At 38.9% G+C, this 27383-nt stretch overlaps 1 pseudogene; it reads left to right on the forward strand.

The window, feature by feature from the left end:
• The window catches only part of LOC104382419 (guanine nucleotide-binding protein subunit alpha-14-like), a 90290-nt pseudogene extending 65146 nt beyond the window's left edge, over positions 1-25144 (forward strand).
• The last annotated feature ends 2239 nt before the right edge of the window (positions 25145-27383 follow it).

Raw genomic sequence — 27383 nt, forward strand, 5'->3', positions numbered from 1 at the left:
TTCCAACATCACTTATCAAAGTAAATAATATCAAAATGAACAGGCATTTAAGATACATCTTTTATCTTGTCATATTGTTCTTAACAGCCCAGATTTTTCAACCAATACATCAACTTTGATGCTCAATTGACAGTTTCATATTCATAGAATCATAGAATCATAGAATGGTTAGGTTGGAAGGGACCTCAAAGATCATCTAGTTCCAACTCCCCTGCCACAGGCAGGGAAATCCTCCACTAAACCAGGTTGCCCAAAGCCTCATCCAACCTGGCCTTGGACACTTTCAGGGATGGGGCATCCACAACTTCTCGGGGCAACCTGTTCCAGTGCCTCACCACCCTCTGAGTGAAAAATTTCTTCCTTATATCTAATCTAAATCTGCCCTCTCTCAGTTTAAAGCCATTGCCCCTTGTCCTATCACTACACGCCCTTGTAAAAAGTCCCTCTCCAGCTTTCCTGTAGGCCCCCTTTAGGTACTGGAAGGCTGCAGTAAGATCATTCTGGAGCGTTCTCTTCTCCAGGCTGATCAGTCCCAGCTCTCTCAGCCTGTCTTCATAGCAGAGATGCTTCAGCCTTCGAATGATCTTCGTGGCCCTCCTCTGGACCCGCTCCAGTAGCTCCATGTCCTTCTTGTGTTGGGGACTCCAGAGCTGAACACAGTATTCCAGGTGGGGTCTTATGAGAGCTGAGTAGAGGGGCAGAATCCCCTCCCTCGATCTGCTGGCCACGCTCCTTTTGATGCAGCCCAGGATACGGTTGGCTTTCTGGGCTGCCAGTGCACATTGCCGGCTCATGTTGAGCTTCTCATCAACCAGCACTCCCAAGTCCTTTTCCTCAGGGCTGCTCTCAATCCATTCTCCGCCCAGCCTGTACTTGTGCTTGGGATTGCCCCGACCCACGTGCAGGACCTTGCACTTGGCCTTGTTGAACTTCATGAGGTCCTCACAGGCCCATCTCTCCAGCCTGTCAAGGTCCCTCTGGATGGCATCCCTTCCCTCCAGCGTGTCCACAACACCACACAACTTGGTGTCATCTGCAAACTTGCTGAGGGTGTACTCAGTCCACTGTCCATGTTGCTGACAAAGACGTTAAATAGCACCGGCCCCAGTACTGACCGCTGAGGAACACCACTTGTCACTGGCCTCCACTTGGACATTGAAACGTTGACCGCAACCGTTTGAGTGCAACCATCCAGCCAATTCCTCATCCACTGAGTGGTCCATCCATCAAAACTATGTCTTTCCAGTTTAGAGACAAGGATGTCGTGTGGGACAGTATCAAATGCTTTCCACAAGTCCAGGTAGATGATGTCAGTTGCTCTTCCCCCATCCATCAATGCTGTAACCTCATCATAGAAGGCCACCAAATTAGTCGGGCACAATTTGCCCTTAGTGAAGCCACGTTGGCTGTCACCAATCACCTCCTTATTTTCTATGTGCCTTAGCATAGTTGCCAGGAGGATCTGCTCGATGATCTTGCCAGGCACAGAGGTGAGACTGACTGGCCTGTACTTCCCTGGGTCTTCTTTTTTCCCCTTTTTAAAAGATGGGGGCTATGCTTCCCCTTTCCAGTCATTGGGAACTTCACCAGACTGCCATGACTTCTGAAATATGATGGATAGCGGCTTAGAAACTTCATGCACTGAGTCCCTCAGGACCCGTGGATGCACCTCATCAGGTCCCATGGACTTGTCCACCTTCAGGTTCTTTAGATGGTGTCGGGCCTGATCTCCTACAGTGGGCGGTTCTTCATTCTCCCAGTCCCTGCCTTTATGTTCTGTGACTTGGGCTGTGCAGCTGGAGCTCTTGCCAGTGAAGACTGAGGCAAAGAAGTCATTGAGTACCTCAGCCTTCTCCTTATCCCGGGTAGGCAGATCCCCCATTTCCTTCCAGAGAGGGCCCACCTTTTCCCTAGATCTCTTTTTATCACTGACATATCTATAGAAGTTTTTCTTGTTGCCCTTGATGTCCTTGGCCAGATTTAATTCCATCAGGGCTTTAGCTTTCCTAACCTGATCTCTGGCTGCTCGAACAATTTCTCTGCATTCTTCCCAGGCTACCTGTCCATGCTTCCACCCCTATAGGCCTTCTTTTTGTGTCCGAGTTGGTCCAGGAGCTCCTTGTTCATCCATGCAGGCCTCCTGGTGTTCCTACCTGACTATCTCTTTGTTGGGATGCATCACTCCTGAGCTCGGAGGAGGTGATCCTTGAATATGAACTGACTTTCCTGGGCCTCTCTTTCCTCCAGGGCTTCACCCCGTTGCACTCTACCAAGGAGATCCCTGAAGAGACCGAAGTCCGCTTTCCTGAAATCCAGAGTAGTGAGTTTGCTCAGTACTATTATCTAGTATTTTCCTCAAGAAATATAAAACTGTTAAGGTGTTAGTGAAGAAAGTCTGTTTGCCACAGTCTACACACTTGGATTATTTTCTAAAAAAAAGGGGATTGTGGTAGGACTTTAACTGTGAGAGCAAGACTGTTATCCAGTGGCACTGTTGATAAAGACAGCTGAGAGAGGAATCAGTTGTGCAGCTGAAAGCTGTACTGTAGCCTAAAGTCTCTTTGGTTAGCAGGTCTCACTACTTAACAAGGAAATGACATCTCATTCTTTTTGCCTTTCAAAAGTCAAAACCAGAGTGCAGCATGCTTTGCTTCTCCATATTTGAGCAGAAGAAAGGAAAGAAAAGACTGGGCTTTCGTGCCTATGGATTTTAAGAAGCTCAGTGGAGAGTAATGAACAGGAAATGGCTTTCACGAAAGTGTGGAATTAATTTCTTAAATAAAGTTCGTTGGATCTATTCGTTACTTGAACTAACGATTTAATAAACTAAACAGAAGCTGAGAATGCAAAATCTTCAGAGCCTGAGAGAAATTGCATTAACAGACGTCTAACATACGATTCTCCTTATCCCTATTTGAGATGACAAGGATATTCTTGAATATAGAAAAATAACAGTAACATTTACATTTTGCAGTTATCTTCATTTGCTTTTCTGCTGGGTATTAGAATGAATAGTGCATCTGGTGCCCTACACGAGTTGAAGGAGTTAGAGAGGAAGCATTTCACACTGGTATAAGTCCGAAGCCGTGAGCAGTCCGTGGGCTGTGCTGTGAGGTGTCTGAAGTGTCTTTAGAATGTGATCTCTCTGGGCAGGGACGTGTTATGTTTGGCAGCATTCACCTGCCGTACAACATGATGTACCCTTACAACACTACATAAGATAATATCCAAGGAATTCACTTAGCAAGGAAATTAGATAGCTGAGCAGCTTGGCTCAGTGGGAAAGCATGTACTTCCAAGGACATCGTCCTTAAAACCAGTCCTTAATTATGGGCAAACATCAAATGACTTCGAGTTCATTTTAGTTCAGACAGCAACAGCATCTAAACTAATTATGTCTACAAATATGGACTGCAAATCTGGTAAAGCAGATTGTTAGATATTGTGAGATATCTGATACTTCCTGTGTTTAAAATTTTTTAGAAATTGAAGTCCTGCATTACTTCCCAACGATGGTCAATTTATTATTTCAGAAGACAGAAGTTTGGAAGAACCAGCCTAACATGTAATGCAGAATAACTAAAATGTTAATCCTAAAGATTGAAATGTTAAAGATAATCTCGTAAACTGAGACACATCTTGGGGAATCATCTAGCATATTTAGACTATTGCCAGTTGAGGCCTAAATGTTCTTCTTTTGAGAAGAAATATGTAGTAGTTCATGTTTTGGATGTATATTATCTTTTTATGAGACAGTCCTGGGAAAGAAAGACTTTTCCTTTTGAGATTCTCCTGGTTCTATTGTAAAATCTGATCTGGATCTTGTCTCCAGCTGCCTAGGAGGTAGAACTTCTGTACACTAATATAAGAAGTTGGAGCTAGAATGCAGGAACACTGAATTGCTCAATTCTTGCAATTTTGGCATACTGTGAATATCCAGAATTGTTCATAATTACTCACTGCATAACTTCATTTGCATGATGCATTCTCATTCTCTACAATACAAGAATTTTCTATTTTGAAAAGGTTGAGATGTTTTCTGGTAGAACTGCAAAAGTAAGTAAGAGGAAACTAATCTTGCAGTATCAGTGTTCGCACCCTCAGAATTTTGACATCTTAATAGGTGGAAAGATGTGTGGTTTTGGGGTGGGGGGGTGAATCTAGTGAACTTGCACCAAACTGCAGAGATTAGACATCCACATTCTTGTCTTTTTTTCCTTCTTTTTTCTTTTTCCTTTTTTTTTTTTTTTTTTTGTGTGTATGTGTGTGTATGTGTGTCTTCAGTTGGTTGGAGAACCTCTTTGTGACCTCAGTGGCTCTTACATATATGTGATAGGCACATCTTTAAAAAAGTATTTGCCACTTTTGCCCTACACCTGCCAATTTCCACTGTGAAAATTCCAGTGTTTTAAATCTGCGCATCTCAGAAGTAACAAACTTTGTGCAAGTTCTGTCTGAAAACTTGTTTCCTTGGACTAATAGTTGAATTCGTTGCTTTGCCAGAAGATCATTCTATTTCATCTTAATGCCTGTGTTTTGATATGTTTTCTTTCCTGGCTCTGAATTCACTAATTAAGACTCTTCCTCAGCTTAGGAAATCTCAGACTAGTCTATATCAACAGGAGTCCCACCTCTCCTACCATTTGAAATGTTTGCTCTGCACACAGGACTGTACAGAACAGACATGCAGACTTTTGCATCTGTGAACCTCATTACTTCCAAGGAAGGAAACCAAGGCATGGCTGAATTTCCTATTCTTAGCTAGCTGCATTTTTGTGGTTTGTTTTGATTTGAGATGAACGTTATCTAATCACAACTTTTTTGCCCTGAATTTCCTTTCAGGAATCTACACATATTGTATCTACGGAGAACTTTATTCATGCTTTTCCTGAGTCACTATAAATCTGAAAGGACTCCATTACAGTCACTGGTGGAATATGTGTGCAAACCAACCAAATAGCAAAATCCCCCACTAAGTTTCTCCCTAATTTGAACATGTATAAAGTGAGTATCATTGTTTGGAAACACTTTTTTTTTTTTTTCTGTAGAACTTTTTTTTAATATATTGTGACATTCATAAGGCTTTTCTATTGTTTTATAAGGCTGGAATAAATTTAATAAGTATTAAGTCTGGTTTCTTAAGCAAGAAGTATTCTGTGATCACACTATGTGTATGGCTGCCTTTTTTCACCCCTTGCAACTTGTAAACCCATTACATGTGCCAGCCAAAGTTACAGAGGAGAAAATTCTTAAGGGTTTGGAGGGTTTTGTGATAAAGGTGGCTGGATAAAAGAGAAAATTGTTGCAAGTACATTGGTGTAAGAAAAGGAGGTGGCAAGAAAATATTTGACATAACAGGATATACAAGGCGTGTGCACGTGTGCCGGACCACTGAAGAAGTACAAACACTGCATTGCTGCAGAACCCAGAGGCACGTTTTGGCAGCTTATGTGTGCTTGGAGCTATTTCTCTGATTTAACTTTTGAAACAATGATTAACAGAGACTAATTCACATCTTCACACTAAACTTGGTTGCCTTTTCTCATAACATACTATGAGTAAATCAGAAACTACGTACAAAATTAGCTGGATTAAATTCTATAGCACAAATGAATCTATATTCCAGGGTTAGATAATCAGAATGATTTATTCAGGAAAAGAGACAAATTCTGTTATGGACATATATTTGTGTATTATTTGAAGGGGATGAAAATTCAGTTTAATTCGTGTTTTTAAGCACTGCTAGGAAACTCAGATAGAACAGTAACCTCATTAATTTATCATGCCAGTTGACCTAACAGTGGTACTTTAATACATTACTTACTATATATGGTTGTACTAGACTGTTCTTTTTTATTACTGTTTGAAACAGCACTGACTGAAATCTGTGCAACTTCTGGAATTTAGTAGGTCTAGCGTAAGTAGAAGAAAAGTAAGAGTAAGGAACATCAGAATGTATTCACTTTTTAAAATTTCTTTCTTTTTCTGGTTTTCTAAAAGCCTTACTTACACCAGGAAATCCTGAAGGAAAACAAGATAATTTCTAAATAACTGTAGGAAAAATAGGATACAGATAAACGAAATGGATTCTTTTTTTCATTTTCTAGTGTCAGTGATTAAATTAAACTATAGATTTTGGTGGCACAGAGAAACAGACAAATTGTCCTGAATAGAACTTGTTCCTCAAATAGCTGGCATCTTCTTGACATAGTCTCTGCTCAAAATCACTGGAAAGGGAGTAGCTGGAAAATAGAGAATGTGCTATCTGGGGATGTCAGAGAAGTTTGTGAGGTAAGGACTATGGAGCAAACGTTCCAAATATTCATGTCTAATATTAATAGATAATATTAGTGCATTTCTCACATGTGAAAATACAATGGCATTGTATGATATGTTGTGACCTTTCAATAAAATTTACACTTTTTCTCTTTTTCTCTTCTTGTAAAAGCTGCATGCTCTTGAGAAAGAAAATGGCATTATCAAATTAATGGCTTCTATCTTTTGTCCATTTTTCTTTCCAATAATCTGGTAACTTCTCTATTTCGGATCACAAAAGATCAAAGAGGGAATAATTTCTGTAAAAACTGAGCAATTCAGCTAGGCTGAAATATAATTAACAGACGTGTAGTCAGATTTCCACTTCGTATCTCCACATTTCTACTATTGCAGCAACACAGCAGCAACAGGATAAAACTAACCTGACTCAAGAAGAATGTCTTGTGAGAATGCCAGTGTTTTTGGTGTTTATGAATGATAGGAAACATCCTTTTGGGGCTGTTTCAGTGCTATTGCATGTAGTGCTGACTAGAAAAATATGAAAACCCAACAGAACTGAGATTCATTAAAGGTAGGCTGAGGGATTGCACAGATTCAAGTGTTATTTCTGAAACCTGGTAGATTAAAAAACCCAAATTCTCCCTAAAGAAGCACAATAAGCAATCCCTTAAATTGACTTAATGAATTAGAGAGACTGGCTGACTAAAAGAAAGGAGAAATGGGGTGATTGTCTATGATGTGTATCAAAGCCTGCGTGAATGGTGCAGAAATCTATGCTGAGATGTCTGGTGTTATAAGTAATGAGGTTGTACGAGCAGTAAAATGATTGCTGTTGTTATCTGTGACAGGAAGTCAGGCTCAGGTAAGTATGCGTGCTTTCAGGGGAAAAACCTGACGTGTGAGCAAACTGTGCTTTCAGGAAAAAAGCTAACCAAAACAAACAAACAAACAAACTCCCTCTCAGTATATTTTAAATTTTGTGATTCATTGTGAGTGCTAATTTTTAGATTAGTTAGAATGTGCTGATCTCTTTATTGTCCATTAGTCCTTATTTAATGTTTCTGAGAAGTCTTCCACACACACCCCCACATCCCTGAAAACATAAGGATGGAGTTCATGAAATGCATTTCTCACCCAATATAGGATCATAGAATCATTTAGGTTGGAAAAGAACCTTAAGACCATCAAGTCCAGCCATAAGCTTAAGACTTCCAAGTCCACCACTAAACCATGTCCCTAAGCACCACATCTTTTAAAATACCTCCAGGGATGGTCTTCAAAATACCACCGGAGACAGTGGCTCAACCACTTCCCTGGACAGCCTATTCCAATGCTTGACGACCCTTTCAGTGAACAAATTTTTTGTGATATCCAATCTAAACCTCTCCTGGTGCAACTTGAGGATCTTTCCCGTCAACTTATTGCTTGTTAACTGGGAAAAGAGACTGACACCCACCTCGCTCCAGTCTCCTTTCAGGTAGTTGTAGAGAGTGATAAGGTCTCCCCTCAGCCTCCTTTTCTCCAGGTTAAACAACCGCAGTTCCCTCAGCTGCTCCTCATGAGACTTGTTCTCTAGACCCTTCACCAGCTTTGATGCTCTTCTTTGGATGCTCTCCAGCATCTCACTGTCCTTCTTGTAGTGAGAGGCCCAAAAGTGAACACAGTATTTGAGGTGCAGCCTCACCAATGCTGAGTACCAGGAGGACAATTGCGTCTGTACTCCTGCCGGCCCCTCTATATATGATACAAGCCAGGATGCTATTGGCCTTCTTGGCCACCTGAGCACACTGCTGGCTCATATTCAGCTGACTGTCAACCAGTATCCCCAGGTCTTTTTCCACCAGGCAGCTTTCTAGCCACTCTTCCGCAAGCCTGTTGCGTTGCATGGGGTTGTTGTGACCCAAGTGCAGGACCTAGCACTGAGCCTTGTGGAACCTCATACAGTTGGTCTTGGCCCATGGATCCAGCCCCCTGTGTAGAGTTTTCCCACCCTCAAGCAGGTCAACGCTCCCACCCAACTTGGTTTTGTCTGCAAACTTCCTGAGGGTGCACTCGATCCACTCGTCCAGATCATTGATAAGATCTTAAACAACCATACTGAGCCCTGTATATGTCACACCTGAGAACCAATCCTGATCTTGTTTGAATAGGTTGCTTCCAATTACTACGTGGTTTAGTTAGTCCAGACACCTTTTGAAAGCAAATCTTATTTGGTCTTAATGTTGCTATTGCCAGCTCATTGACAATACTTATGTTAAATAAATACATTGAGTAAAATATGAGTGAATTGAGAGTATTTGGTTGTTCTTGTTCTTAGAAAGGCAAATGAAAACTTTTATTTCCATGACTCTTTGTAAAGTGTCAAAAATGTCACCCAAGATTGTCAGTATGTTTGTGAGACAATTCCACAGTAGGTATCAGCTAAAAATATTGTGCAAAGAGACTAATCACACATCTGATTTTTTGTGTATGTATCCGCGCTCTTGAAAGTGTGATTAATAATCACAGGCAAATAAACCCAGATAGCCAGGATATAGGGTAGATTTCCTTGGTTTTGCTTACTAAAAAGATGACAAGAGGCTGGAGCTTCTTTTTTTAGTAATTTTAAACTAAGTAACAAAGCCAAACTAAGGTTTGTGTGGTTCCGAGGTGCATATTTACTTGTTTGCATTTCGTCTTACCTCTAAAAAGGTTTTATTTTTCCACGTGTATCCTTAACTTACTTTCAAGAATATTGATGTCACAATCCAAAGATGGGACATAAAAAATAAAAATAATTAAAAAGACAGGGAGTTCTTCACAGCTCAAATTCTAATGATCACAGTTAAAGAAATAATGTGGGGCCATAACTTCTTGTTTTGATCAATCATAAAATATCAGATCTTAAAGATCTGAATGGTCTAGGAAAACTATTATTATCTGATATTCCATTTGGAAAAAAAATGTATAAACAATCTATAAAGAGAGGAAATTTTTTTTTCCTATTTGGAGAGAGTCTTGTTTATCTATGTCCATGTCCATAGCAACATCAATCGTTAAGTCTTGATATTCGTGTAACTTGTTCTTAAAGATCTCAGTAATGCAAACTGCTTTCCTCTCTTCCAGAGCTTGTCATTACCATTTTGTCCTATCTGCTAGGGTTTTTTTCATTCTCTGCTACAGAGACAGCAGCTCTTCTTTTGTTTCTTTTTTCTTTTTCTTCTTTTTCTTTTTCTGTGTTTGTTTGGGTTTTTTTGTTTGTTTGTTTGTTTGTTTTAGGGAGATATTGTCTTTTCTCTTCTTTGGATTAAATAATTATGTCATTTTTAATGCTGCTACTTTGATTTTGTCCTTGGGACACACCAATAGTTCACAACACTCTTGAAGTGTGTGTTGAGAAGCAAAAGTAATATGCCATTTGTGGCCTTGTCACGTTAAGCAAAACGTAGACTGCGATGAGCTCTTGTGCCTTTCATACATCTCATGTGCTCTGATATATCTCTCTGTGAATTATTTTGTTTTGTTTTGAAAAACGGTATTTCTAATTCTTATTCATATTGTCTGCCTCTTCAACTCCCAGATCATCGATTGCAAAATTTTAGTTATCTTTGTGCTCAGAAGAAATATCCGGGAAAATTGCTAGGAGTTGCATGGAGAAGGAGCATTGGCAAGTGGTCCATTGGACCTTTCTGTTGCAGCTGGCACCTGGAACCTAGGACACAGGGTGTCAGAATAACAGGCACCTTCAGGAGGGAGTCACCAACAACTAGTATCTTTGGTTCCCTCGTGTGAGTGGTGGTTGTGAATCTCAAAGCCTTCGTGCTATGCAGATTGTCTTTATTGATCTTGAAAGTTGTATTTCTGTTTATGAGATAAACATTGCCTCAGAATGGGAAGAATAATTTTAAGGAAACCAGCAATATCCCCACCCCCAACCACAGTTCTTATTTTTGAGAAACAGAAACTTGGCCCACTGTGTAAGCTCTGAGAAAAATTACACATGGTCTTGACTTGGAACTCGATAACATTACTAGCATGTTGAAAGTGAAGCTTCTGCTTAATCTTACAAACAAGAATTCAGTGATCATTTGCATTAACAGGAAGCAATGTTGCGTTTGCAAGTCTGCAGTCTGTCTCCACTACGACTGAGGATTTTAACACTACGTACATTTTCTACAAAGATGAAAAGTTAACATGTGTAAAACACACTTGGATTAATAGACCACTAGAAAATTTTGTTAAATGAGAGACTTTGTAGTTCCTCAGTAGTGGGACCCTCTGTCTTTCTAGACTCTTCAAAATGAGGGAGAAAAAAAGAAGTAGGGTTTTTGTTCCATGTCAATACGTGCTAGCTGCTAAATGCTTTAATAAAAAGGAAAACCCTCTCCCCCCTTTTTTAAACTGTACTGTGGGTTAGTAAATGTGGGAAAGAATACGCATTCATCTCACTCTTGCATACAGCCCTCTAAAACCATTCCCAGTGGTAACTGATGGCAATGGGTAACCAGCAAAGAAAGAAAATAAGAAATCATAAAATATTAAAACTACCATTTCAAATGGAGGTCATTAAACCAAGCTGTGACCCAAATATTTTAGCAATGTGCCAAACTATGATGTCTGTCTACTATAGAGTGGAAAAATGAACTAAAAAATAAAGGATGTCACTTGATTGTATCTAGGAATGTTATACTCTTTTTGTTTCTTCCACCTGTAAACTAGAAGTGGTGGAAGTGGAGGTTTGGAAGCCAAAGATTACATGTATGTGTATTTGTGTATTTGTGCCTGTGTATTTATATGTATAGTTGTGTATTTACATGTGTACATGCTCACTTTTAGTCCATGTGTGTATAATATTGCAGAAACAACTCTTTTGTGTTTGAAGAAGTTGACCAACATTTATATATACATGGATGCACTCTCACAATTTAACAAAAGGCAAATATATAAAAATTAACTGCAAACTGTTTCATTTTGTGAAGAAGAAAACAAACATCTTGTGATTCCTGTATGTTTTTTTAAGGGTAATCCATTAAATTTCTTGTAAGACCTGACTGTGAGGTCTTGTTTTCAATCAGGTCTTTGCCAAAAATTTTGTGTTGCCAATTACAATCTGGGTGGTGATTTGGCCTGGTATTTTTACAGTTGCACTGCTTAGTCTTGCTTTGCTTACTGCTAGCTAGTGTACTGTTTATTATTCCTGCTGTTGTCATAGATGGAGGGACTAATAATTATTGAAAACTTAGAGGAAAAAACTGCTACAGCCTATGGGTGGCAGACAGAATAAGCTCAGTAAGAAATATACAATCAAAGCTTATGGTAAGTGGTTGGGACATGACCAGCATTGTATCAATTCATTATTTTAATTTGCAAAAATTTAATTTTCCACTTAATCTGCTGTTCCTGTGTAGTCATCCAGTTATCAGACTATGACCAGGTACCTTTTCATAGTCATAGAACAATGCACTATTAAAGCTGAATAATGAGAGACTGCAAAATAAGCAGTATTTATTTTCTTCAGAATATAATGTCCTAATGCTTGAGTCATTTAGTTCCCCTTCTCTTTTCAACTTCCTTAGTTTTCCTCTTCCAAAATGTTCTTTCACTTAGAAATTGAACCAACTCTCATATACTTCAATTTTGCCTCTTCCTGTGATGATAGTTAGGAGATGCTGGCAATAGCAGCAGTGTATACATTTTATGTACAGCTCAGCCAATTGTTAGCTTCCCCTTAGTTTTAAGGGTTGATATTCAGTTCCTTCTGCACAAAAAATATGTAAACAATGCAATCGTAGTTGTGCGGCTGATTTTAGAAGTCTCTTAGCGTGTGCTTTACCTCAGTGACAGAGGTTGAGATATGAAAAATACCATACCTCAACGAGGGGAGCTATATGCAGTACTTGTAACTCAGCGAAACTCAGTAGCCTTGCTGGTGCCAAGAGGAGATTGACTTATGCATTTGCATCTGTGTTTGGGCTTGCGTTTGGTTCCAACTCAACAGAATTTTCACAAACAGCAACAGCAAGCCAACAGAATTGAAATTCACATAACTTCTCAGTAAAACTTAAAATTTGGTTTGTTAATCAGTAACTCTTACTAAAATTATATATGGCCCAGGAATAACTGCTTCCTATCCCCATTGTAGGGAATTATAAAATCTTAGGGGTTTTATGGGTTCCCCCCCACCCCGTTTTATGCATTCTCTTTTTATTTCCTTACAAACAAACACACTCTATTCATTACGTGAAATTAGCTGATGGGACTGTTTCAAAAATGAGATGAAAATGAAAGCAAACATGGTTTTAGTAAAACACAGTGACTTCCAAAACACGTTGCATTATACTCCCCAGAAGTTCAATTTATGACCCTCATAATAGTACGAAGAAGAGGCAAGTATTTAATTGCGTATTTCTACATATTCTGTAGTGAGATATAATCTGTATTTATTCGCACTGTAAAAGTAAAAATGGTTAGAGATGTAAAACGTGTTCAGTGACACTCAGAAAATTCTTATTCACATGGCATGAAAACTTAAAACTCCTGCTGTAGCTATCTATCTCATGATTCATAATGTCTTTCTAAAGCTGTATGCACCCTTAACTGGCCGTTCTTGTAACCTCTCAGTACTGAAAAACCACCTTGTGTCTCTTCCTGTGATTCTGTTTGTGGTGAAGAACCTGCTGTAGCTTCCACGTCCAACTTCTATTGGAGCATTTTGTAGTTTGTTTTGCCCAGCCAAATGAGGAAAGACCTAGGGTAGGAAAGTGAAGTGCGAAGTCCGTAAAATGTAAACATTTTTAAAAATAGGAACTTCATTAGTTCTCACAGCACTTTTAAAAGGATTAATTCCTGTCTTTACCACTAAGTGTTCAGGAAACATTTTCGGTAGTTATTGCTCCAAAACAGACTGCTCTTCTCAGAAAGCTTTTTAAAGGAGTAATAACCTAGGTTATGGGTGAAGAAATAAGTATGTCTATAAAGTCAGGCCTTATAAACACAAGGAGCTTTTTAAAGCCATTTTTGTGTTCTCCTTAGCATTTAGTTTCCTAAGAAATAAGACAGAGCTGCAATGTATCAAATCAAATACAATTTTTCTTTCCAAGTGTGGCAATTCAGACCCTCCAAAAAGAAGCTTTACTGAAACAATCAGGTCTATGCATCACATGTAACAGATGGAGACAAAATTTATTCATATATCTAAAAAAATGACAGTTGTTGCTTGTGGTGTTATCCATTTCTTGTCTGGCAAAGATTTGTCCCTACTACAGGTCATGTTTAATATTATACTCATTCAGAGGGCATTTGTGCATGTTTCTTGGCGCTTTCACAAAAGATGAGAAAGATGCTTTTATCCAGTGGTATTACTGTGTGAAGTGAAAGAGGTGTATTAAGACAGCTCCTGATTATTTTGTGTCTTTTTAGTATATCTTTCTGATGAAAACGGATTAACAATCGAACCTTGAAGTGTTGCTTGTTATATGCCATCAGTCGCCCTTTAATTGTAGAATTAAGTTTGATTTCCAGTGCAGAATGATGTAGTAGATTTTTAAGAGATTAACAGACTTTTAGTATTCTAAATATCTTAGACACAAGTTTTGAGTGTATTTGCTGAACAATTTTATGACTTTCTTTGTCGTACATGATCAATTTTCTTTCCAGAATCATAATGTTTGTTTTTTGGTTTCGTTTTGTGGTGTGTTTTTTTTTTTTAACGGAATAAGTATATTCTCCTATTAAAAAAATTACTTACCTTTATTTTATCATGTGGATTCTTCTCTCTGCCTGCACCATGTCATCGAGAAGCAGAGGTCTACTTATAAAAAAAGTCGGCCTGAGGTAAGATAACTTCAGAATAGGGATTTTGAATATAAAGACATTACAGCATTTTTAATGTAACTTTTGCTGCTCCCGTTTATACCATGTTTAGAGAGAGCACGATGTGCCATACATATTTTAATTAAGAGTGAATTCTGGAGCTCACTTGTTGCTTGTATTTCATTAAAAAATAATTCTATGCCAATAACTGACATTGTTAATATGTGCTTGTGCTGTTTTACATTTCCCCTCTTTGTTCCTTGGTTCAATCTGTAACGATCGTAGATTTATTTTGTTTTGTTTTCTTCTCATGTCAGTGAGCCCTTTCTGTTCTTTCTGTAAAGTACCTACTGCTCATGTATTACAGTGCTGCATATTTCCACATCTCTTGCGCTAATTTCTCAGTGGTAAGCGGGAATTCTATACAATTCCACTCTTGCTTGGAGGGAAATGTAAACTAAATTTCTGGTGTGTTTCCAAGTTGCAGAGGAAGGTTTTAAAATATGACCCTGCCCACTTGAAACATTGAGGTCCACTTCTTGCCAAAATCCCATTATAAAGTTTCACGATATTTAAACTACTTCCATGGTATGTCGGTGAAAATGCCAAAAGATATTTGTTAAAATGTAAACATATATTATTACTAAGTGTTGACAAGATTTAATAACCCTTTTCTGGAATTCCTAGTGGTGAGATTTTACAGCAAAATAATAAAGGCCTTGTGAGCCTTGTGGGGCACCTTACATCATCCAGTTACTCTTTATAGTGTTTAACTCAAGGACATTTAAGCATTTTATCAGATGTCAAACTAGCTTAAAGAGCTATAGCCGGTTAGAAAATTTCTTTAGCTTTCACGGTTTGTGACAGATTCAAAGACCACTGCTTTGCAATAATTGCCAAAAAATCCTTCAGTGGGTTAGATACAACAATTTTTAAAAAGAGAATGTCTTGATTAGCAGAAGTAGTTCTTATTAGGCACTGAAGAGCTGTGTATAGATTTTGGGGGCTTACTTAATTTTGCCATGGCTTGCAAATTTTCAGATCAGTTGCAACTAATATTTGCATTGACCATGAGTACAACACAGAATATCTTCAACTAAGCTAAAGCTAATATCAATGTTTGACAGTTTGTATTACTTAAAATTAGATGTAAACCAAACAATCCATTTCCAATTATAATCCTGTTTTACATTGTTATGTTTTATCGTGTCAACACAATTGCGTAGAAAAATCATTTACTTCAATCATTACAGTACTCAGAGGCTGAAATAGCTGGCATTGCTCCGGTTGTCACTTATGATGAATGTTTGCTGTAAGTAATAAATTGCCACACACACCCGTGCGCACATGCGCACACACTCAAACAAAACCCTGCGACATTTGCATTTCAATTAAAATGCTGCTATTTCCAGTATAAAAAAATACAGGACTCTCCTGCTACTCAGTTTGGAGGACTTTCTGCTGCTTCTAAGGACATCTTTGAGCGTGTTTCAAGTTTAATCCCCTTTTCCATCAGATCCTGGCTGGATTATCGTACACTGTCTCCCAAGATTACTCATTTATCCTGAAGACTGCATTTTAAGGAAACGGAAAGTTTCTGTGTCTTGCTTTCATGTCATATTATCCACCCATAATTCATACCAAAGGCATTTTGTATTAGTAACATGCCTGTTTACTGAGGAAGAGGAAGACTGGCCATGGAATGATACTAAAATCACTTGGTGCTTTAAGTAATTTTTGACTTCTATGTAGGATTTTTTTTCTTTGAATTACGAGAGTGAGACTAGCTGTCAATGTTGAACTCTGTTTGTTACATACTATGCAATGAAAGATTAATCTGAATTACTTTCCCAAAAAGGATTTTTCCTGATGTCACATGGCACTTGGCCACATAAGGGAACTGAGGTTTGCAGATGCAGACACTTACGAAATACTCCTTTTCACGAGGACCTTATACCAAAGCTATTTTTGCAGCTAGAAATTACATGAAGCCCTCTTAGACACATGTAAAGATTTAGCATGGAATGAAGACAGCGTCAACCCAGTCAAAACGCTGTAATGCTTGCATGTCAGTGCCCCTTCTTTTCTCTGCAAAAGAATATTTGTTCTGCGACTTCAGTGAATTGAAGAAAGAGTTATTCAGAATCCAAATTATTCTGCACATTTTTCACCAGATAAGATTAAAATTTCAATATTAAATGTATTTTGGACCAATACATTTCCAGACACTAAATGTATTAGCAAAAGTCAGTATATATCCAGTTGAACAGTTACAGAGAGAACATTTCCAACCATGGAATGGTTTGGGTTGGAAGGGACCTTTAAAGATCACCTAGTCCAACCCACCTGCCAAAGTCAGGGACACCTTTCATTAGATTAGGTTGCTCAAAGTCCCATCCAACCTGACCTTTAACACTTCAAGGAACATGGCATCCACACCTTCTCTAGGCAACCTGTTCCAGTGTCTCAGCACCCTCACCATGAAAAAATTGTCCCTTATGTCCAAGCTAAATCTACATACTTTCAGTTTAAATTCATTGCCCCCTGTCCTTTTACTACAAACCCTGGTAGAAAGTCTCTCTCTGGCTTTCTTGTAAGCATCCTTTAAGCATTGAAAGGCCACAATAAGGTCTCACTCTGGAGCCTTCTCTTCAGGCTGAACAATCCCGACTGTGTCAGCTTTTCTTCATAGGAGAGGTGCTCCAGCCCTCGGATCATCTTCGTGGCCCTCCTCTGGACTCACTCCAGCAGCTCCATGTCCTTCTTGTGTTGGAGACTCCAGAGCTGAACACAGTATTCCAGGTGGGATCTCACGAGAGCAGAGCAGAGGGACAGAATCACCTTCCTCGACCTGCTGCCCACACTTCTTTGGATGCAGCCTGGGATATGGCGCACATTGCCAGCTTATATCTAATTTTTCATCTACCAGTATCCCCAAGTCTCTGCAAGGCTGCTCTCTATCCATTCGTCCCATAGTCTGTATTGATGTTGGGAATCGCTCCAACCCAGGTGCAGGACTTTTCACTTGGCCTTGCTGAACTACATGAGGTTTGCACAGGCCCACTCCTCAATCCTGTCAGGCCCCTCTGGACGGCATCCCTTCCTTCAAGTAAATCAACTGGACCACTCGCTGCAGAACGATAGATTATTTTGTATCCCTTAAAAGCAAAACTTACGTTTGTCTTTGCAATACCTCTTGCACTTAACAGCAGAGAGCAAATTAAAATTTGTTTCTTTCCATAGACTAGTACCTTGGCTGTATCTCACTGAGATAGGTGTTAAACAGAAGATGGCTTGTAGGAATTTGATGTCTGCGTGATGACTGTTTATGCTAGGTCAGCCTCTGGTTTGTCCTGAAACAAACCAAACCAACAAACAAACTAAAAACATCTATACTAAAGGAAGTATCTAGAATTTTAGAAACTTAGCGCAGTTACAAGCTCATATTAAAATTCAGTAAGTTTAAAAATAATAGCTTTATTGCATATTCTTATGATCTCTATTTAAAAAGAAAAATCACACCTGGATGACAGTAAGCAAGACTAACTTGGTTAAAACATTCAATAGCAGTCATTCAACTTCAAAAACTAAATGCATTCAAGGATTAAACCTGTTTATTTATCCTAGATTCCTTTCTGATGCTTGGTCTCATTGATGGGAAGAGTATAATAAAGAAAGGGCAGAGTGCCTACTGCATGCCAACGGCAATCCTTTCTCACAATAGTGTAATCGTTTAATTGATTAGGAGAGTGCTCAGATTATCAAAGAAGTGGAAGTGGACAAAGTGACAGTGCTGGAAAGAAAACAAGTTGAAGCAATCAAGAAGCTCTGGGAAGACCTAGGAATTCAAGAATGCTATGAGAGGCAGAGAGAGTACCAGCTCTCAGACTCTGCTAAGTAGTAAGTACACTGCGTAATTACAAGGACAAGCCAGACTTAATGAAAGTAATCATAGAATCTTTAGGTTGGAAAAGAACCTTAAGATCATCAGGTCCAGCCATAAACCTAACACTGCTGAGTCCACCACTGAACCATGTGCCCAGGTGCCACATCTACACATCTTTTAAATACCTCCAGGAATGGTGACTCAACCCCTTTCCTGGGCAGCCTGTTCCAATGTTTGGCAACCCTTTTGGTGAAAAATTTTTTCCTAATAACCAATCTAAACCTCTCCTGGTGCAACTTGAACTGTTTCCTCTTGTCCTATCACTTGTTACCTGGGCAGAGAGACTGACACCCACCTCACTTCAACCTCCTTTCAGGTACTTGTAGAGAGCGATGAGGTCTCCCCTCAGCCTCCTTTTCTGCAGGATAAACAACCCCGGTTCCCTCAGCCGCTGCTCATGAGACTTGTTCTCTTGCCTCCTCAACAGCTTCGTTGCCCTTCTTTGGATGCTCTCCAGCACCTTACTGTCTGTCTGTAGTCAGAGGCCCAAAAGTGAACACAGAATTTGAGGTGCAGCCTCACCAGTGCCAAGTACAGGGGGACCATCACTTCCCTAGTCCTGCTGACCCCACTATTTGTGACACAAGCCAGGTTGCTATTGGCCTTCTTGGCCACCTGGGCACACTGCTGGCTCATAATGAATAGACAGGTTCACTCTGATGTTATTAGTTATACCTGTGTCTGCATTGGCCTGTGGTACACAACAAATTTTAAGCTGGAATGATGAAACAAACTAACATTAGGCTTTCTGAACATACTGGAACCATCATTCTTCCCAGTTCTGAGGTCAACACAGCTGGTACATAACAGAGTTTCCCTTGGGGAAAATAATGAAAAACAGCTGTACAAAATATATTGACAACAAGCAGGCAGTTATGTGAAAAGTTTAGGATATGAAAAACAATGAAGATAAGTTTCTCCCCCAATTTTCAAAGAATTTAGTGTTGAAAAAGTTATTGTTTCATGAAAACAGAAAAAATATTTTTCTGTTTCTGCCAAGATTGAGCAGTAGCAGGGTTCAATTTCAGCACAGAGCATTTAATTTAAGCATTTATGGTAAACTTTAACTCAGAATGGCTACACATAGGCAATCTCTTCCTGTGTGTTGTGTTATCATTCTGGACAGATGATTGTCTGCCTTGGTCTTAAGTAATCTTACATTGGAGAAGAATACTACTAAACGATCTACTGTAGCCTAGTTTTCTAAGAAATCAGCTACAATTGAAAATGAGTTTTATTTTTAATTTTATTAAATTTTCCCTTTTACTGTTAAATACAGTTGAGATCTCAATAACAATTTTCTACATTGCTGGAGAGAAGGGATTTTCTGAAGAGAAATATTTTCTGAGTAATTGATAACATTAAGTGTACTTTTGATTTTGGAGTCCACGTGAGGGATGTTTGGGCCGCAAGGGGAGACTGCATTGACACCCTCCCTCTTCCACCAAAGGAAAAGGACGCAACTGGTGCTTAAACAAAGGAAGGTTTGTACCACAACCATGCTGTATGAATTGGAGCACACCTCACAGTTTTTGTACGCCGTTAGGATTTCCGATGATCTAATGTTGCCTTCTAGTGGCCGGAAGACAGATTGCAGAGAAGAGTACCAGGCATCGGTTCTTTCGTGTCTTGCGCTCACACCGCTCATTTGTTGAGGCACAGGAATGTCATCCTAGCGTGTAATCCCAGCCATGAAAAGCGCAAGAGCCTTGTGAAACTCGGGATGGGGGGGGGGGGGGGGGGGAGGGGGAAGTTGAGAATGACTGCATGGACAGACGAGAAACTAAAGGCATCATCTTTTATATTAAAAATATGTAAGTTTTAAGCATTCATGTTTGCAGTGCTTTCTATTAATTAATGTTCCAAATTGTCCAGCAACCTTTCACATATGTGTGCAATATTAGCATCACAGATGAAGCAACAGGGGATGGAGTACTGTTGGTAATCATTATGGCTGAGACTGATATTTATATTAGGGCAATAGCAAAGATTATTCAAATAAAATTAATCATTTTGAGTGTGGACTGATTGTTTATAGAACACTCAGGCATCATCTCTTTTGACTAGCACTATTCTGTCTGCAATAAACATGCAGATCCCAGTTAAAGTACAGGGTTTTATTGTTTTATGCCAGCGACAACTGCGCTAAGGCTATGCACAACCAAATTGCAATTTAGCTGCTTTTGTGGGAGCAGTTCTGTGATTGCTGGTTAACGCTTTGGTTTTGCATCTGTGCGACTGATTTATGGCAGTGTATTAATCTTGCTGCTGTAGTATCTTTAACTTTCAGTTATCTTACTGACCTTGATAGTATTGCTATGCCCTCATTTGTGCCAAATCAACAAGATATTCTTAGAGTCCGAGTGTCAACTACAGGAATTATCAAGTATCCTTTTGATTTAGAAAATATTATATTTAGATAAGACAGCTTGTCAATTGATTTTGTATACAATTATGAAAGTAGTTGCTGCAACTTTACTTCCAAGGTCCAATAAGCTTTTGCATTCAGTGAGTGTTGTGTTTCCAGCCCTTTTAGTCTTTGAAGTCAATGTAGTAACTTCAGTGATGTTTCAAAACATTCCTTTTGAAATTTACATTACATGAAAAAAGCTCTTCAATTCAAGCATCCCAATTACTGTGTATTCTGAACTATTAGTTTAATTAAAAGCCTTGGATGAGGTCGTGCAGAGGCAAGGTATTTGAAGTGCTTATATCGGAATGCAGTTTAATTCCACTTAGAGCCAACAGTTTCTGCCCCTGACTGTAACTGTTTGGAAGAGAGGGCTCAAATAGATATGCTAAAGCCCTCAAGTGAGTTTGCAACTTTCAGTTAGATAAAGTTAGGAAAGGGAGTTGGAGACACTAAGGGAATAAGGAGGAAAAAAATAAAGTGGAGGGTCACAACAGTAGATACTTTTATTTTTCCTGCCATACACACACACACACACACACACAAAATGTTCACTGGAATTGAGAGAAACAAACATGTCATAAAGTTCAAAAGAAGTCTGAGAAGCACCTTATCTGCTACTAGACAAGCTATTGCAACAGGTGGATTTAGTGGTTTTCTAAGGAAAAACATTTTTTTATTTCTTTCAAAATTGCATAATTCACACTAGCATGATTATGGATGTTCTTCCACCAAACCACCGATTTCATCACGAAGGCACACCTGCCTGCAGTTACAGCACAGAACCAGAACGCACTCTGATAACACATGATCAATTTTGTGGTTTCTTTTTTTCTTCTGGAAAATAGAACACACTAGGGAACACTTTGGTCTGGGTAAAATGTGAGAGATTTACTTAACTGTCTGCAAAACCATAGGAATTTGATATGGAACTAAGATATTTATGAGTATTTTGTCTGTTTTGATTAGGGAGATATGACTACACTGGGGTTTTTTGAGGGGGGCGGTGAGGGCAGGGGATGAAGGAGATTTTGGAGTGTGTGGGGAAACAAATCTGAATATGTTCACATCTGCCTTTGCTTCAACCAACACAGAAAAAAGCTCCATGTTACATTTTGTGCTGTGCTTCAAGGGGCCTATGCACTTGTTCTGGGCCTGGCTAGGATAAAGTTAATTTTCTTCATGGCAGCTCATATGGTGCTGTGTTTTAGATTTTTAACCAAAACAGTACTGGTAACATACCAGTGGTTAAGCTTTTAACGAACGGTGATACACAGCACCAAGGCCACCTTCATTTCTCTGCTCCCCAGTGAATAGGTTGAGGGGTGCACAAGAGGTTGAGAGGAGACACAGCCAGGCAGATGACCTGAACTAGCCAAAGATGTATTTCATGACATGTAATGTCTGCTTAGTGATAAAAGTTAAAAGAGGGGCCTTTAGGGAGGTTGGCCATCTCGGTTTTGGACAACTGGTTGGGCTTCGGTGTGCCCATGGGAGGTGGTGAGTTGATTGCTTTTGAATGACTTGTTTTGTTTTCTTTCTCTCTTCTTCCACTTATCCTTCACTTATTAAATATTTTTTTTTTTTTTTTTAATCTCGACCTCTAATTTTTCTTTCTTTTACTCTTTCTTTCCTCTCCCCATTTCCACCCACAGTGCGGGGTGGGTAGCAAGCGAGCGGCTGCGTCGTGCTTAGCTGCCCACTGAGATTAACCCCTAACACTAAAGAACAGTGAAAGTTGTAGCTCTACAGCAAGTGAATCAAGTTTAAATATTAAATAGAACATAACATATAAGAACTTTTTGCAGTTCAAGCATATCTCAGGTAGGCAATCTATTATAAGGCCTTTGGATATACTTGAAGTATCTTATGAAAATGACTAATATGTTGACTATATTTCTGTTTAACAGGATGGTGGATGTAGGTGGCCAAAGGTCGGAAAGGAGGAAGCGGATCCATTGTTTTGAAAGTGTTACTTCCATCGTTTTCTTAGTTGCATGAAGTGAATATGATCAAGTCTTGGCAGAATGTGGCAATGAGGTAAGGAGTAGGGGTATAAGGTACCGAAAAATATGTATGCTTTTTAAGAAAGACAGCATTCACATGGCTTCATAACAGCATTTGCAAATACTAGAATTACATTAAGAAGCTGCTCAAGCAGCCCAGAAGTTATATTAAATTAGCAGCCTGCCTGTAAAAGTGAACTTTAAAAGGCAAAACATGATCTAAAAATGTTTTAAATCACTTAAGCCCTGTCAAATGTTTGGGAATTTGTGTATCAGCAAAATCTCTAAGCAAGTAAAACTGCCTCAGTCATCTGTAATTACATTTTTTGTTTGGTTGGTTAAGTCTCTGATATTTCAGAATTAATCCATGCATTAATTAAGGAAAATTAAAACAAAATAACTTAAATTTTACCTCCTTCCCAAAGTCAGAAAACATGAGTTCTCCCGTCTATTCTAGAGTGCCATCATCAGCCAGATGTTGTAGAGAAGGATGCAAACCAGGAGGCAATGAGGGAAAAGTGTATTAGTGGAACTGCTTTACTTTTGGTAGTGGTTGCTTTACATCCTGCAGTATGAGAAATCCTTAGAATGTCCTTTAAAAATACTTGCTACTATTTGAACGCTGAAGTCCCCAAATCCCTACAAGGTCACTTTCTCAAGACCTGTTTGAACTGAGAAAAGCATACCTTACTTCACTTGCTGAAGTGTCACAACATCCACTGTAGTTGAGATAGAGTTCTCAAAGTTCCCTATCATCTTTTGATGCATGAACGACTTTGCTAACTGTGATTTTCTTTTTCATTTCACTGTCTTGGACATGATGTTACGCTCACTTTGGACATCAGGAAATAAATAACAAACTGACTGCCATTGCAAGCTTATCCCCCCTGGAACACCAAACAGTAGTGTCTGAATGTGGTGTTCTTTAGATCTCTCTTGAAATGGACAGACTTTATTACTAGCACAGATGAGTACGTATGCTCTTGTCCTTCAGCTATATTACAGTATGTTAATATCGGGTGTTGGACCTGTTACACCCTGCTTCAGCTCTCGCTCTGTGTTCAGAAGAGGCTTTCATAGAGCAACAGTCCATGGCTGCTAACTAACTCATACAACAATTCAAATAATTTCTATTATTAAGGCTTACCTTTATTTCCCATGCCATTATGCCATTCATCATGGTGATCCAAAACCCAGTGAATAAAAGGATATAGAACATGAAGAGTAATGATGATCAATCAATGCCTTGCAATTGCACTTAATAAGAGTAATGGTTTTTTAAAAAGCTTTAGAAAAAAATCTTTATGATCTCTGGCTGATGTGATTTGTATATGCTACTGTCTAGAGAGCGTAACTTCATATTAATTTTTGTTGTTGTAGAATTGAATGGAAGAAAACAAGGCTTTATTTAAAACTATCATTACATATCCCTGGTTTCTGAATTCTTCAGCCATTTAGTTTTTTTTTTTTTTAAAAAGAACTTCTAGAAGAGCTTGTATTTCCATCTAATTAGTTATTTTCCAGAATACACAGGTAAGCATCTATCTCACACTGTCTTCACAAAGCTGAAAGTCATATTTAAACCGGTTAGTTTTGCCACGTTAAATTGAACACAGAAAGTGGAATTATGCAATATGTTTAATACCTATGCTTTTCGATTCTATCCTTCCAAACATACTTAAGTTACTCAGTTATACTGGAACTTTATTTTTCTACTGGATTGTTGTGGACAGAGCCTTAAGAGATTTCTTGCAGCTATTCTGTTACCATTAGAGTGGCATGATCTCTAATTAATTATGAGAAGCAGCACTTTTTTCATCTTCGATCTCAAGAGACAAGATACAGGGGGAAACCAGGAATATGGCTATTAATCCAACTCTTTATATAGTAAAAACCCATAGTAAAGTTTTGCCTTCATTATTATAACTCGTTATCTATATAAAAGTCAAAAGTTAAAATGCAGCCTGAATAACTTTCCTTAACAAATGTTGCTGATGCTTAAAGTCATCAAAAGAATGATGAAAATAATCACAGATGTATTCCATTATTTAATACAGTATTATATTCTGCAATACATGTATCATGTTGAATCCTAGAATTAATAATGAAAAGAGTTACAATGATTTAATAGCTATAGAGAAAACACACAACCCTCTGTTCGCCCAAGACAATCCTGTTTACTCTGTGTGTTTTAAAAAATTTAATTTCTCTCATGGACTTTGACATACTACAATAATGTAGAAAACTATTAATATATGCTGGGTAACTTCAGTTGCTTAGGTTTTTATAAAAAACTACTGTGACTTTAAGATTTACTGTTGAAAAAAGCATACTCCACACATTTTAGAAAGCAGTGTTGTAACAGCTTTTGCTCCACTAACATACAAATAAGGAAATGCCAACAACAGAGTATGCCTTTATGGCGATTTGACATTTAAATATGAAATTAGCCTGTTAAGGTACTGTCCATATGTTTCTTCCTTGACCCATAGCGTTTAGCTGTTCGAAACCACTAACTGTGCGTTTGACTAGGACCTAAACAAGATGTCGAAGCTGCCCATTTTAAAGCTGTATCAGGATCAGAATCCAGACAAGGAGAAGGTGATCTATTCCCACTTCACTTGTGCCGCAGACACAGAAAATATTCGTTTCATCTTTGCTGCTCTCAAGGACACGATCCTGCAATTAAACCTGAGGGAGTTCAACCTGGTTTAAAGAAAAAACATGGTTGCAGCGACAGAGTGTGGCTTACGCATAGTACAGCCTGTGTTGATTAAAAAAAGTGTCTTTTTAAATACTGTATACAGAAATGGGAGGCGGATTTATATTTACTGAAGAAGTATGGATTCAGAGAACTTTAAAGAATGAGTTTCAATGTTTACTTTTTAAGCTATACATTTAAAAGATTGTGTTCATATTTCCCACATTAGTTTTGTCTGAGGTTTTTTTTTTGACAGCTGTGGAAATTAAGTACGTTTAGAAGAATGTATGTAACTACATTGCTGTCCAGCTGGTATTGTCTTAAGGGTTTTTTTTATTATTTCTTTTTTTTTTTTTCCATATAGCATTTACAATCATAGCTTATAAAACTTCAGTGATGCCTTAAAAATTAAAAGTTAGTGTTATTTTAGGGCACTAGACATTTTTATATTCTTGTTCTGAGCAATGTAGTTGAAAGACTAGAGTGAACCTATTGCACTTTTTAGAAGCGTATCTCAGCAGCGTTGACAAGCCAAACCATTAATGTTCCAGGAATCATTACAAAAGATTATTGGTGGCCCTTGCGTATCACTGCCTTTTTGTTCAAGTGCCTTACAATAATAAAATACCTTTCACAGTTAAGGAATGACAGATTAAGATCTTGCAGGCAGTCTGTGGAATTTACTCTTTTCTGAAAGGGAAAAGCATTTCTTAAACAGCAAGGCATTTCGCAAATGTTCTCAGTATTCACTGCCACAGGAGCTCAGATCATCCACAGCTGCCTGTGACAAACGAGGCCTTAAATTCGTCTGAGTCACTAACACAACTTGCTTTTTGCACTTTGCATTTTCCTGTCATCGAGCTTCACTAGTAGTATTGCATGGATTAGAGAGCAGCAAAGTCTCTCCTTGAGATTTCCAGCCTTTTTCCCCCATCTCCTCCACTCCCTACCCAACTGCATACCTTTCCACCAGCACCACTAATGGCTCAGTCAGTTCTCCTTCCCTGGGTCAAACAGTTTCAGACAAAACAACTAATACATTTAGGGCAATCTTGAAAATCTTTTTTCACCCGTGCAAAATTTGTGGTAGTCACTGGCACTTGATCAGCTAACTCAGCAACACTAGTAAGGAGAGTGTTTTAGCAGAACAATCTGTTATTAGCAGTAATTCAGCCCAGAAGATGTGCTGAGGGTCTCCTGTATTTAAATACATGAAAATTCAATTTTTCCAGGAAGAAATATTATAGCAATAGTTTTTACTATCAGCATAAAACAGCAATTTCTATGCAATACAGAAAAAATTCAAGTTATATTGATTTTTCAGTTTGAATAGAGCTTATGTGTGTTCAGCCAGGTTGATAGCTCTCCCAGTTCAGTTCTGTGAAAAGCACCCTGACCTTTCACTGCCCATAAAAAATGTTAACCATTTCACATATTAAACAGCACAGCTCCTTTTGTCCAGCAGTACAGAAAAAGTAAAGTATGTCCAGAGCTGGTTTTGGTTGCTAAGGAGAAAACAGCCTGTAACATTTGATTCGTTTGTTCTTTCTTTAGTGTTGGAACAAGCAGCAGATGCCTGTTCTTACACTGCTTTGACATTTTTCCGCGACCTATACGTTGTGCCCATACCAGTGAATGGCAGTAATGAACACTGAGGGAACAGTGCAGTACACCCTGGGATGAGGTACAAGGGAGAGTGACAGAAAGCACGGAATAAAACAGCACATCTGCACATGTGTCATCCATGTCCCCGACATGTCATCTCCAGCCTCCCTCAGACGTACTGACGTTACGACAAGTCCTCAGACTCGCTGTCCTAAACTAACCCGTTGCTCAATAAACAATTCAAAAGCATTTCCTGTCATAAAGTCTGTAGATACTAAAGCCTTGCATTAACTTAAGAACTTCCAGTCACATGAAGATGGCAAAAATACTTTTTCTAGGGCAGAAGATCTGATGGAGGAACGCACATGAAGTGCCCAAACGCTTGAACTGCTTGATCCAGTTTTAAGCACCCAGGGCTTCTGGAAAAAATGTCTGTTGAAACTCTTGGCAGCTTTGTACCAAGTCAAGATTTGGTGTCTGTGCGAAGCACACGTTGGCACCATGAATCTGGGAGCCTGGCTTTGCTGGAGTACGAGCTTTGCGGGCTGCGAGACACGTTTTACAGGACCCATCAGCACAAGAAAGCTCTTCTTTCACACTTCACAACCAACGTTTAAAAACATTCTCCAGGGCAGCTACCAAGACAAA

This window comes from Tauraco erythrolophus, chromosome Z (genome assembly GCF_009769465.1).
Source record: "Tauraco erythrolophus isolate bTauEry1 chromosome Z, bTauEry1.pri, whole genome shotgun sequence".
In the NCBI taxonomy this organism is placed as follows: domain Eukaryota; kingdom Metazoa; phylum Chordata; class Aves; order Musophagiformes; family Musophagidae; genus Tauraco; species Tauraco erythrolophus.